At 45.0% G+C, this 13315-nt stretch overlaps 1 pseudogene across 1 annotated transcript; it reads right to left on the bottom strand.

Moving 5' to 3' along the window:
• Positions 1-434: 434 nt before the first annotated feature.
• On the bottom strand, positions 435-5582 carry LOC146258483 (uncharacterized; annotated as a pseudogene). Its single transcript, XR_014729679.1, has 4 exons — positions 5579-5582; positions 4944-5226; positions 3262-3510; positions 435-478 (listed from the first exon to the last, which is right to left on the bottom strand). The product of XR_014729679.1 is annotated as an uncharacterized LOC146258483 (transcript).
• Between the last annotated feature and the right edge of the window lie 7733 nt (positions 5583-13315).

The raw sequence follows: 13315 nt of genomic DNA, 5'->3' as shown, positions 1-13315 counted from the left end.
GTTCTGACACATTGTTATCTCATTGTTTCGGCAGCTTGTGCAACTCTGTATACTTGCGACATGTTGAATCACACTAGTTAATTACATTCCAGATGTGCACATGTTGTTATAGTAGCAGTAAATAAACATTAGCACAAAAATAAAACAGAAAAACAGCTTGCACAAAAAAAGAAGAAAATGCCCCAGGAAAAGAAGGTTAAATCAGTGTGTGAATTAGACTCCTCCTTCAGAGCCTGCTTCCCACCCACCCCGCTACTGTATGTGCTCACGTTCCATGTCTCCAAAATGACCAAAATGAGTCCTGCACCATGTTGAGAGCATCATAACCGGACAGCAAATCACAGCAGAACCCAAACACAACCTACTGTCTGTGCTCACACAGCCTGTTGAGGAAATTCCCTTTGAAAGATCCAGGCACTGCCAGTGGGCTCAGATCACTGGGATTTTGCCCCAGCAGCAGCAATGAGGAAACAATCTCCTTTTAAGCAGGAGGACCGAGATTAGAGGCAACTCAGCAACAACTATCCAATTAAGGTCTGAGTAACGATGGAACGCTTCCATCCAGAAGGCCTCACAGCACGGGTGGGAAGTACCTGGCCTAGTCTAGGAGGACCTACGCAGACAGGAAGGTGTTTATTTGAGAAGGAGCCATCAGGGGTGTGATAGTGGGTAAACACGGTTGAGGATGCACCATTGAGGTTTACGCCGTGGCTACACTAAGTACGGAAATGTTGCCTTGCGGACGCGGTGTGGACTCAGCAGAGTTCTAATACATTGCAAGCAATGAGAGTGGCTACACCAGACGCGGAAACAAAATTTCCGTACGGAAATTTCCGTACGGATGACTTTATATTAATCCACGAAATTAAGAAACGAAGACAGCTTTACGACCACGGTGACCCCAATTACAAGGACAAGTGACAAAGAGATGCTGGATGGAGGGCTGTTTCGGAGGCAGTTGGGATAACTGGTGAGTAACTTATATACTATAAACAGCTATTGAACAGGCCGATAACGGTCATTCATTCCTCAAATCATTGTGTAGCTTTACTTAAAATTATGTTACTTAATCTAGTGCTAATTCTGAGAATGTATTTTTAAGTGGAAACAGATTAAAATGAATCATGTTGTCAACAAGAAAGCTTTAATGAAAATACATTCAAAACCAAAAATGTCTAGAGAGAGACAGGGAAACAGACATAAAAAAAATTAGAGAGGGAGAGAGGGGGGGGGAGAGAGAGATTGCCTGTTTATAGTCAATATATATTTACAAAAAACATATGTACAATGTTCATCATTTCATCCAAAATTATTAAACAAAATTATTTACATATTTTGTATGCTATTTACACTTCCTTCTGGGGAGTTAAAGAATTCACAGAGCAACTCCCAAGTGTGAAGGGCTTCCCTGGGTCCTCTATTGCCACTCGTGTCTGACACTCTCTAGACTGCTTTCTCCGTCCCTTTGACTATCAGCTCTCTGGCCCTACGGTTAAGTAAATAGTTGTGGAGCACACATGCTGCCATGACTATCGTGTCCACATGACACGGCAGCATGCATATCCTTGTATGGAACCTCCATCTGGCAGCAAGAATTGCGAACGCACACTCCACAGTCATTCTTGCCCTTGATAGCCTGTAATTGGGGATAACCATTGTTATCTCACGCATATATTTATTTATTATTGTTTATTTTCGCGCCCCTAAGGCTCAGTCAATATTTGGACTACATACACAACGTCGATGTCAAAAGGTTTGTCTTGGTCGCGATTGCGTTGGTTCTATTGGGATTTATGTTTCGTTGCACAGTTTAGGTTTGAATTAAGTTTTTGTGGCAAAAGTGAAGCTAAAGGTGGCTAACTTGCTAGCCACAGTCACTGACACTACTGACGTCACTAACGTCACAAAATATCGCGTGACTACCTCTGGCAGAACATTAGTTTAGCAGCTTGTTAACTTCTGGGAGATAGCTAGGCTAACTGCTTTACTGCAAGGGAGCTGCAGAAACGCCACAAGCAAATAGGACAGGGTGATAACTATTTACTAATTTTACTTTGTGATATGAAAAACAATATAAGCTGATATAAGGAAGTAGTTACATCTACTTTCGGAAACAGTAGTCTACTATTTCACTGAAGCATTAACATCATGACATTAGCCTCTGTTGTCCCGGGCAACACATACTACAGCGGTCTATGATGCATCTGTTTTCAATTGTTAAAATAAACATTCTTCACAATTACATTTTTGTTGTAGGATTTATTATGACATTAGTTTACAAGTAAACGATTTGTTGGTGAAATTATCATTACCTGTGGTTTCAAACCAGTGTAGCTCACTGCAACGCTGTACTGTAGCCTAGTCTAGTACAGTTGCTAAACAAGAAAACATCTCCACAGCTGTTTACAGTACAGTAGCCTACGTAGGAAGTCAAACGGCACATGTTTTGGCACTACCATTACTTAAATCAAAAGTCTTTCAATAGGTGAAACTATCTGACTAGTGACTACTAACCTGAACGCCATTGCCACAGCCTAAACTTCAATCTGTTCATGAAAATAATTCATTTCAGCCTAGAAAGTACAACGGAAGTAACATTAAATCGAATTCAACCAACGCAATCGCTACCAAGACAGTCTACTGTAGGAGTAGTTGTAACCTACAATTTACCAGGGCAGCTTCTCCACACAGCAGGGCTATATCGCATTTTGGCTTTTTACTGACAATGTTGCTACCACTGACATTTTTATGAATGAGTAATTTTCCCCTAAATAAATGTCAAGCTTATTTACGTTTTTGGGGGCATATTTTCAGTTAGCAGATGGTACTATGGCTATGCATTTAAATATAAAATATACAGAAATGTAATTTAAATACGGACCCCTGCAACGAACGCAAGTAAGCAAGCACACTCTACAATTTCCCCAGAAATTGTACCCACTCTAGTTAAAGATGTTCCTTGGCCTTGAAAGGTTGTTGCCAGGGTAGGGTCTCATAAGGTAGCGTTTTAAAGGAAATGCAGCATCCCCTACCATCATAAAAGGAACGTCACCGTGCTGACCATATCCAGGCAGGGGGATGTCTTCTGGCACATTTAAACTTCCTTCATTCATTCCCCTTCCCAGTGCTGAATTGGCAAACACCCCACCATCACTAGCAAGGCCAAAATCAACAACTTGAATACATCTAAATCTTGAATCTGCATCCACTAATGCCATTAAGATTATTGAAAATGTTTTTTTTTATTAAAAAACTGGCTACCTGATTTTTTAGGAGCTTGGATGACTATATATTTCCCATCTATGGCTCCGATGCAATTTGGGAATTGCTATCTTCCCCAAAAGCCCTCTGCAATCTCTCTCCATGCTGCCTCTGTTGGTCTTGGCATTTGTGTCTCCATCATCTTGATGACAATTGCCCTACATGTCATATAGACAGTCTGCCACAGTTTTGCATCCTAGCCTGTAGGCAAAAGCCAGACTCCTAAAGGACTCTCCGGTGGCAAGGAATCTGTAGGAAAATAGATAATTTGTTAACTGGGGTGCAACATGAGTTATTGTTACTGAAAATGTTTTATGTTATTCAATTTATGTCGACAGTTGTGAAGAGCCAAGGTCGCTGGAGGGACCTAAGGGACCAATTTTCAAAAAGAAAGGTTCAACCATGGAGTGGATCAGCAGCAGGACCCCAAAAGGAGTGGAAATACTCGCAAGCCCTTTCCTTCCTTGCTCCCCACCTTCAACCCAGGAGGTACAGGGCAAACACGAAAAGGCAGTCATGGCACACTAATACCCAGCACACTATTTTACATATGGCACAAGTTCCAAAGAACTGAAATATTTTTCTCATTTCAAGAATCAACATACATTTACCTAGACTATAAATGGTTGTGCATTTAATTTATGTTTTAGCTCTACAAGCAGCCTAGACCAGGTTGATGTGGATGATTGGGAGGCATTGGACCTGAGCCGTGGAGAGGATGTCCGGGAAGAAAATGACCAACAGTCAGCTGATCAACATTTTCAACCTGGTTCTTCAACCAGTAGGGTAGGGCTGTGCAATTGTTTTCCAAATCTAATAAATAATTGTGTTAAATAATTGTAATTTCAATGTTGATTAAAATAATCGTGATTAACATTTATTTTCCATAATCAAGCAGCCCTACAACAGACCTGCCCCGCGCAAGAGGGCCTCAGCTGCAGTGTCATTGGAGGATAGGCTGCTGGTCATGGTCCAGGAGCCTCCACCACCAATGTTCCATCATGTGCCACAAGAAGAAGATGAATTGTTGCATCTTGCCCTCAGTCTGGTGCCATTGTTAAATAAATAAAGTGGCTGGGGTAAATTAAGGGCAAAAATTGCCCTCTTAGAAAGTCTCCAGGGTGTCCATGACCTGGATCAAGGGCACCGGCAGGTGCATATGCAGGGCCATGGTCTAATGAGGCCATGGGGTCAGACATCCCAGCAATCCCACCAGAGCCACCCGAGTCAAGGATTGTATGCACCACCCTCGCATGCACAGTTACACAGGTACAGACCAAGAAGTGAGGAGACTTGGGGGGAATGTGGGGAAAATACTGTGCCTTCACCCATCCCTCACTTTACAGACCTATATATCAATAAATTGACTTTGTAAATCAGTATTTCCTTTGTGTTTCTCTGTAACTTGTCAACATTTAAGCCCATACAGTTTGTCTGAAATCAATGGAGTAAGTAAAGGCAGTGCAATGCCCCCCTGGGCCTTGAGCCTCCAAATAGAAGCCCATTGAGGACCACCCAGCTCTCTCCCTAAAACCCCTTTAACAGTGTATTTGTCACTTTGTGACATTAACAAACATGTTACCAAGAGCTGGAAATACAATGTGTACATACATAATTAAACTATAATTTTTACTAGTTGCCCATGGATAATAATCATGGCAAAGGCTGGTGTGTTGGCCTACCTCTAAAGTCTTTGCTTTGGTTCGACTGCCAGTCTATAATTGGTGTCCTGTCGCTGGAGATCTGCACCAATCAGTGACAGGATGTGGTCCATCTGCGATGGTGTCATTCTCAAGTACGCTCGAGGATATTCTGAGTTAAAACGCAACTCCTCCACCAGGTTGTAGAAAGAACCTTGCTCTCGCCTGCACTGGTTGATTGCAGTCACCCAAGTTTGTTTCTTCTTTTTTATTCTCTGGACGATGAGAAGTAAGGCAAGTGCCTTCCGCCTATTCACTGCAGGCACTGTAATAAACCAACTCTGTTGAGGTTAGATTATTCAACAACGCAAAGCTTTCATCTATGCTATTGTAGCTACAACTAGCCTCTCTGCAATTCCAAAGTATAACATAACTTGCTATATAACCTACTTAGTAAGACTACTATATTATCTTGATCTTTGATGTGGAAGCTGAAAACCCTAACTATTTCATTTGCAACTAGCTAGTTAGTTTGTATCACACCAACGTTATTTCATAGTCAGTTTGTATCAAATGGTTTAGCTATGTCCGTTGGTGGTTGCTTGGTAACTGTCTGCCTTAAATGTAACATACACAAATTTTCTTGATTTAAGGGTTACTGTAGACTACATACTTACCCATGTTATTACTGTGACCCAGATGAACAGGTGCAGATGAACTTTGGCTTATAACATAAATAAACAAACACAGAAAAACAGATACCGGATTAATCTTGAATCTTTGACGCGTCCAGTGTAGCCTGCTAAATAAAACATCCGCTCCGTCAACGTTCTATTTCCGCACGGCAACATTTCCATACTTGGTGTAGCCGTAGCGTTAGCCCTCGGGGCTTTCTAATGTTTGATTTCACTGTTGGGGTGCCAGGATTAAGTGTTAGGGAAGAGCGTTAATGGAGAATGCAAACGCACACATGCACACACTGTGTCTCATAGATACACCAACTGTATGTCACACCCTCTGTTACACAAACATAAGTTCACATGTGTAAGATTTTCAAGCTACATAGTGTGTTTGTATTTTTGCCTGTAGTCTGTTAATTCAGTGAGGTCTCAGCCTCAGTAGCATTGTCGTCTGAAAAAAAAAAAAAAAGAAATCCAAATGTATTCGTATGACCCCAACCAATCGGGCTTCAAGACTGGCCACTCCACAGAAACTGCTGTCCTGTCAGTCACCACTGCCCTCCAGTCTGCAGAGCGGCTTTGAGGTAATCCGTCATCATTCTGCTGGACCTTTCTGCAGCATTTGATACGGTTAACCATCAAATCCTGCTGGCCAGACTTTCTGAGATGGGCATCACTGGCACTGCACTTCAGTGGATCTCATCCCACCTGTCGGGAAGATCCTACCAGGTCTCTTGGAGAGGCAAAGTGTCAGGCCCCCACCAGCTCTCCACTGGTGTCCCACAGGGCTCCGTCCTTGGACCCCTCCTCTTCTCCCTGTATACCACCTCGCTTGGACCAATCACCATCTCCCATGGCTTCTCCTACCACTGCTATGCTGACGACACTCAGCTGTACCTGTCGTTCCCCCTGACTGATCCGGGGATCTCAGCTAGGATTGAGGCCTGCCTCACAGACATCTCCGCCTGGATGACCAAGCACCACCTCCAGCTGAACCTCGCCAAAACAGAACTCCTCATCATCCCGGCCAAACACTCCATCTCCTCGATCTGTCAATCACCCTGGGATCTGCGACGGTGACCCCATCATCCTCTGCCAGGAACCTCGAGGTGACAATGGATGACGAGCTCTCCCTCACAGCCCACATTGCTGCGGTCTCCCGGTCGTGTAGATTCACCCTCTACAACATCCGGAAGATCAGGAGATACCTGTCTGAGCATTCCACCCAGCTGCTAGTCCAAGAACTTGTCCTCTCAAAATTGGACTACTGCAACTCGCTGCTCGCCGGTCTCCCAGCATGCGCAACCCGCCCTCTCCAGAGGATTCAGAACGTGGCAGCCCGCCTGGTGTTCAATCTACCTAGACACTCCCATGTTACCCCGCCCCTCATCTCCCTCCTCTGGCTTCCCATCACGGCCCGTATCAGATTCAAGACTCTGGTACTGACCTTCCGAGCAGTGAACGGGACTGCACCCAACTACATCAAGTCTATGCTCCAGCCTTACACCCCCACCCGACACCTACAGTCTTCTTCTGACAACCGTCAGGTGGTCCCACCGCTCAAGAGCACCCGGTCCCAACTCAAGCTCTTCTCCTGTCTGGCCCCCCAATGGTGGAATCAACTCCCCACCTCCATTAGGGACACTGACTCTCCCCACCTTCAAGAAAAGGCTCAAGACGCACTTGTTCTGGGAGTACAATGGCACTTAGGAATGCTTGGCTGGACCTGATGTTAGTTTACTCCAGGATCACAATGACTCTTATTGAGAAACTTGTTGCTCTTGTTGGTTAGTTGTAACAGTTTTAAATTCTTGTACTCGCAGTGAAATATTTTACTGTTGATCGTTTTTCTACAGGTATACTCTTGCACTTTTTGAGCTTCACGTTGTTTAATTGTAACTTGTTTGACTGCATGCTCTTATGGTTCTTCCCTTTGACACTTTTATTTGGTTTTTCACAATGTATGCTTCATGTTTCGGCAGCTCGCAATGTTTGGGACTATCTAGTTGTTATGATCAGTGACCTATGCTCTTTTGTAAGCCTCTCTCTTTTAAGTCGCTTTGGATAAAAGCGTCTGCTAAATGCATGAATATAATGTAAATGTATTCCTATAGCCCTTTTTATAAGCAATGTCATGAACAACTTTGCAAATGCCCACATATAAACACTGATAAACAACTTAAACAATTTTTTTGCAGAAGACAAGAACTCACTCCAAAAAAATTCTATTAAGTTTCAGAAACTTTAAGAAGAATTCAGTGAAGGATACCCTCCTCAAGTGGTGATATTGAAGGTGTAGATTCTGGACTGGAGATCATTTTCCAATGAGATCTACTCTGCATTAGCACTTGTCAGTTTAGAGCCATGGTGGTGGATGGTTGAGCCCTGCTACTCTTCCATACACTCTCCCTACAAGCCTGAGAACATTGCAACAAAAGAGGAATTTAGAAGAGATGGGGGTGGTGAGTATGTAGACTTGCTGCTGCTGTATCACTTTTCTCTAAAGACCCAGTGATACCTGATAGCACACATTCCTCTCCTGGACCCTATAGTGAGTGGATGGCTTGTTGGCGTCAATGCTATTGACAATATACGGTGTGGATGCCTGCTCTACCAGAAAATGACAACACTAACTCCATGATAGCCAGCTTGTCAGCAACAATATGTGCTGTATTCTCATTCAAAAGAATGTAGGACAGACATAACAGTTTTCTGAATTCAGTATTCTATAAATTGATCTGTGAAGCTCGGAAAAGTGATGAATAAAATCATCAACCACTAAAAAATGTACAGTATACTATTGTCATATCCCACAGGAGCATTGCATTAATGCTCCCATACTGTGCTTGATACTTACATAGATACTTAGACACTGTATCTATGCATATAAGCATAGATACAGTGTCTTTGGTGGCTCAGTTGCTTTGAAGTTGTGAATGCTCCTTATATCATGGCTCTCAAGTCTGTGCATAAAGAAAAGGGTAAGGGCTTCCCAAAAGAGACACATGGTGTGGCTACCCCCCCCCCCTTCTCCAGTAGCTAAAAACAGGAGCAGATGAAAGGAGAAAAGCCTTCCCACTGAAAGAAAACCTTTATCAACCCAGGGTGGCTCTACAATGGCCCACAATGAAAAGATGGATAGAGCAATTGTCCTGTTTAGTGATCCGCAAAGGAGAGAGCTGGGGGGTTGTGAGGGGGGCTTGGTGTGCTGGAGGATTGTACTAGAGCCGATCTGACACTCAATGAGGGCAGGGGTGGCGACAATAAGAGGCCAAGGGTGCTAACGAGAGGAAAATCTGGAGACAATGGATGCGTCGGCCAGACCCTGGCCCTGCCACAGCAGCCTCCCAGCAGCAACATTAAGTGCTTTAGACACCAGAAGGCTAAGTGGAGCGTGAGGAACCAAAGGTTTCCTCCACCCTCAAGCAGAGGAGGACAGTCGACTAGAGTAGAGTCGAACGAGCACAGTGGAGTAGAACAAAGTAGAGTACAATGTAACGGAGAAGCCGGCCACACCAAAGCAAACCTGACCACCAGAGAAGAGTAGACTAGTAGACCAGCTCCCCCAGACCTGATGAGCTCTCTTCATGGGTGACAGCACTGCGAGAGAGGAGAGTGATCTAAAATAAAGATGATTTGATTGAAGATAAATTAAATGAGGGTGTGTAGAATGAGGGGTGTAGGTTTTTAAACACGATGAATGGAGACTGTTTCGTCTGATAGATCGCTGAGGCCTTCCCTTCATTAAGGTGGTTGCTGTTCTTTCCCCAACTGTGGAATGTTATGTTGTCAGACCAGAAAGGAGCAGATGGGAAATTAGAACATTCAGGCCCATTTAGAATAGAATTATGCCATCATCTATCTTGTTTTCTAAGCAAGTTCATCCCCCGTAAGGCCATTCCTACCTCATGCAGGTCTTGTTAAGATTGACTGGTCACTCACCTCCATCTCTGGCCATGTCAATGAGACTGGGTGACATGCCCAGACATAAATACAACCAAATGGACCAGGAGAGACAGGGAGGGTTAGAGGGGTGTGTATTTAAGGGGGGATGTCACATACATATTGCTAATTGGGGTGTTACAGAGTAGAAAATATGTCACATTTCAGCTGTAACTCATGGACAAGCAAATGTGAATACGATCCCTTTCTGTAATTATGATACCCCCCCAGAAATGTTCACTGCAGCCCCAGTCAAAGCAGGCTGCATCCGGCCCTGCCAGCTAACATCACAATCCTCACCAAAGAGAAGCAGTTCCAGCCATCACATTAGGGGTGAGTTAATTAAATGTTTGACCAAAGATAGCAGACACATTTTTAAGTTGATAATTCTGTACGGCCCCCAAATGATTTAATAAATATCCAAATGGCCCTTGGCAGAAAAAAGGTTCTCCATCCCTGGCTTAGATCAAGGGTTTTACCAGGTTGGTAGGATTTGACCAACTGCATTTTGGACAATCTGCAGAGGGTGCATGACACAGTAGCCTACACAAGGGAAAACTGTGGCTGGCACAAGCAGCTGGGTGGAGTAAACAGTCATGAGGGAACCGATCCTCCTGATGTTGCACACAGCAAAACACTCCTTTCTTTTCATCTAAAGGCCAGTTCATAAATATTGGGCTCAGAGTTTGCTAATGTGCTCTTGCACCATAGTTCCACTGTCAGGTATCACACAGGCAAGAATATTTGTTAGGAAACCCTTGATCATGAGTCATATTATGGTATGTTCTGACCTATTGGTATGTGTGAAAAATACAACAAAAAGTCATAGATACCTAAATAATGTGGGGTTTTGAATAGTTCCAGATAGACAGTGTTGGTGTCTGTATAGGTGGTGTTAGTGTTTGTAGAGATGGTGTTGGTATTTGTAGAGGTGGGGTTTCCATAGGTGGTGTTGGAGTTTGTAGTGATGGTGTTAGTGTTTGTAGAGGAGAGGAGTGAAGATAATTTAAACAATGAGAAGAGAGGAGTGAATGAATAATGTCTTCTTTAGCTTTATTGAAAATCTTGCAAAAAAAAAACTAATTTTGAGAAAAGTATGTCAAAGCATTCTCTTCTAAACCTTTGTTTTTGCTGCTGACATGTTCACAAGTCAGGCAATCGACCCAAAGCCTGAACAATAGCTGTATACAGTTTGTCATGATTCGCTCCCTGTAGCTCCTCTACACCACAAAGCCCAGTGTGATGCAGAGGGAAAGGGGCCAGTCTGAGAGAGGAGCAGTTCTCACTAGCAATGAGGTGCCAGGAAAATACTGTGGCAAACCACTGCTCTTTGGTGCACACACACACATATACAGAGAAACATAAGCGCACACACACAAACATAGGCATGCACACACAGACACACACACATACTACAAAACTAGGGCTGGGCGATAATCGATAAGAAATATTATCGAAGTCATGAATTCCCTCAATAAAGATATCGTAACATGAATTCATTTTCAATAATGCTGATGTCGATAGAGAATAATTAGGGACAGCAGTCAATTAAATTTCTGTGGAGCAGCAGGAAGTTTTGGAGAAATGGTATACGCCCACTAGAATACACTGAGCACCTTGGGTGGAGTAGCTAATATTAACCACGGAAAATGAGTCTTGTTGCCGAAAACAGCAGCGATAGCCATAGCGGCCATAGCCATATACCTATACAGAGACGCTAACGGAAAGAGCAGCTATGATTGCGCTGTAGCCTCCAGGCCAGAGGCGAATGCCCTAGTGCATGATGAGAATGTGCTAGAGGGCCGACCCCCTCATGCTGTCGGAGTTTGGCCGTGGCTGGCTGAGGCCCGATGCCCTCAGATTTGCAGGTGAAAGCCTTTGCCGGCTTAGGTCGGCTAAAGGGCGCATGTGAACAGCCTGTGCGGGCTGGAGGACCGACGTCCCCGTGTACATGACCTAAGTAGGCTAGAGGGCCGAAGCCCTTGAGTCTATGTGCGAGGCCTGTGCCGGCCGGAGGACAGAGTCCCCGCGTACATGACCTATGTAGGCTAGAGGGCCGACGCTATGTGTGAGTCTATGTGACAGCCTGTGCGCTGGCTTGGGGACCGGCGTCCCCGCGTACCTATGTCTAGGTGTGCTATAGGGCTGACGCCCTTGAGTCTATGTGCACAGCCTGTGCTGGCTGGAGGACCGACGTCCCCGTGTACAGATGGCCTATGTAGGCTAGCGGGTGACGCCCATGAGTGTGTGAGTAGCCTTTGCCGGCTGAGGAGCATATGAGCCTTTGTTGGCTGGAGGACCGATGCCCTTTTGATGTCACGTGCCTAATGGTATGTACGCTATAGCCAGCCTAGGCTAGAGGACGCTGTCCTGAAGTGCAATAGCCAGTCAAGGCCGGGGCTAGCAAAGCCCTGAGAGTGCAATAGCCAGCAAAGGCCATGGGACCGACACCCCAATGTATGATGTGTAGCATGCGTTAGCTATAGCTATAGAGGACCGACGCCCTCATGTATCTATGTGATAACCTGTGATGCTGGAGGACCGATGCCCCCTGAATGATGTTATGGAATGCTGCAGAAGGCCTGGGATCAGCCAGCAACGGAGAGGGCATCGATGCCTGCAGACAGAGGAGCAGTTTACACAAGACATGTTGCCACCACCACCAGTTATTTGCAATGGCTCATCGTGAGCCATCAAGGCCGTAGAGATCTTTGGCATTGATGACGGCAGCATCATCGGGACGAAAGATATGACATGTATGCTGACGACGAAGACGCACAGCTGCGTCGAGACACACACTACAACCTGCGATGGAGAACTTGCAGCACCTATTCCAAAAAATAGCCCATTAAAGACAGGAAAGGACAGAAAGGACCCCTGTGCGTAATGACGACAGTGCAAGCGCCCCTAGTTGTAGTGTCCAATTAACTTTACATTTGTCCATTTAGCAGACGCTGTCATCCAAAGCGAGTTCTGAGAGAGCTAACGAAAGGGGAAAGGTCAATGATCTTGAACAACAAGAGCATTAAACATGTGGGTAGCCAAAACATTAATCATACATGATAAGTCAAATAAATGCCAACGGGAAGAACCTTAAACCATGTAGGGGCCTAATTAACAAGTTAGACAATTAAACAAAATGAACCTAGAAGTGCAAGAGAGTACCTGTAGGAAAGCAAACAAAGATAATAATACAGCAAGTACAAGAAATTAAATCAGTAGTCTAGTAGTCTGCAGTCTAAGAAGTCCCCCCCCCAAAAAAACCTGCAGGTGCCGCATGTAGCAATGGCGTGGAGTGACTCCAAGCTACGCCTACGCGCACCGTTTCAGAGACCCGCGAAACACAGAACCACGTACACCGGGTAGAGAGGAGCAGCCTCCCCAACCGGCACGGCAAGGTCTGCAATGCCCCACTAGCATGACAAGCGAATCGGCGTCCAACAGAACAGCAAGCAGGGAGGTCTTATCCGAAGTAACCAAGCCAAATGCCACTGAAGCGCACATTTCACCTGCGCTAAAGATATACATTCAAACGGGAGGCGGATACGGGCTGCTTCTACCCGAACAGCCGCTGCATGAAGCCTCTGCGACCTGCGCTGAGAGATGGAAGCAGCATAGAATGGGGAAACGGAGGATAGCGAGCTGTAGGAGTCACAACCACACGACCGTCCTAGTGATTAAGCGCAGGAGCAGGAGAGCGTACGCCCCCCCACTGTAGGAAGATGTGACATTTCACCTAGAGAGGGTTCAAAGTCTTAGCCCGGTCTGCCCTCCCACGTAGCCTACTTCCGC

The sequence above is a fragment of the Hypomesus nipponensis genome, chromosome 14 (genome assembly GCF_054491055.1).
Source record: "Hypomesus nipponensis isolate SF chromosome 14, ASM5449105v1, whole genome shotgun sequence".
Classification (NCBI taxonomy): Eukaryota; Metazoa; Chordata; class Actinopteri; order Osmeriformes; family Osmeridae; genus Hypomesus; species Hypomesus nipponensis.
This window is presented reverse-complemented; position numbering and strand designations above follow the sequence as displayed.